This window comes from Otolemur garnettii, unplaced genomic scaffold, assembly GCF_000181295.1.
Source record: "Otolemur garnettii isolate 467f Iridium unplaced genomic scaffold, OtoGar3 scaffold00096, whole genome shotgun sequence".
Taxonomy (NCBI): domain Eukaryota; kingdom Metazoa; phylum Chordata; class Mammalia; order Primates; family Galagidae; genus Otolemur; species Otolemur garnettii.
Genome location: NW_003852491.1, coordinates 7,555,991 through 7,556,961, shown reverse-complemented (window position 1 = coordinate 7,556,961; position 971 = coordinate 7,555,991). Strand labels below are relative to the sequence as shown.

Below are 971 nucleotides of genomic sequence, written 5' to 3'. Positions count from 1 at the left end.
ACCCGCCACCTTAGGTGTATGTGGCTGGTGCCTTAGCCACTTGAGCCACAGGTGCCGAGCCAAAGCCCATATCCTTACTCAGGATACTTTGCTACCCAAACAAGAAATCAAATGGGGGAGAGGCAAACAGACACAGTAGGAATAGAGTAAGGTGGGAAATTCAGGCGCCCAATATCAAAGTCCTTTTCTCCCCAGGACTTTTCCCAGAACTTAAGCTCCTCTCACTCTAGAGCTGTGATCTTACCCCTCAGCTCTGATGTCCCTGGCTCTGTAAGAGAGGTCCCATCATGTGTTGACACTTCCTGGGTCTCAGGTGCCTGTGTCCCTGAAGACAGCTCTCCCTGGCTCTCATGGCATCGAAGAAGGGCTTCCACAGTTTCATCTAGCTGAAAAGAGAAACCACTAAAAATGTTATAAATCCTAGGCTGGTCACGGTGGCTCATGCCTATAATCCTAGCACTCTGGGAGGCCGAGGCAAGTGGATTGCCTGAGCTCACAAGTTGAAGACCAGCCTGAGGGGCGGTGCCTGTGGCTCAGTTGGTAAGGCACTGACCCCAAATACCGAGGGTGGAGGGTTCCAACCCAGCCCCAGCCAAACTACAACAAAAAAGTAGCTGGGCATTGTGGTGGGCACCTGTAGTTCTAGCTACTCGGGAGGCTGAGGCAAGAGAATCGCCTATGCCCAGGAGTTGAAGGTTGCTGTGAGCTGTGTGATGTCACAGCACTCTACTGAGGGCCATAAAGTGAAACTGTCTCTGTGGAAAAAAAAAAGAGCAGCCTAAGCCAGAGAGAGACCTCGTCTCCAAAAATAGCTGAGAGTTGTGGTGGCAGGTGCCTGTAGTCCCAGCTACTTGGGAGGCTGAGGCAAGAGAACCACTTAAGCCCAAGAGTTTGAGGTTGCTGTGAGCTGTAGAATGCCATAGCATTCTACCGAGGGTGACAAAGTGAGACTCAGTCTCAAAAAAAAAAAA

At 50.9% G+C, this 971-nt stretch overlaps 1 protein-coding gene across 1 annotated transcript in view; it reads right to left on the bottom strand.

Annotated features, from left to right (window-relative positions):
- RNF40 (ring finger protein 40) overlaps window positions 1-397 on the bottom strand; it is a 13,354-nt gene extending 12,957 nt beyond the window's left edge. Inside the window, exon 1 of the mRNA XM_012808881.2 lies at window positions 245-397. The gene's annotated coding sequence lies outside the window, so the exon portion shown is untranslated. The remainder of the gene's footprint in view (window positions 1-244) is intronic.
- Window positions 398-971: the final 574 nt, after the last annotated feature.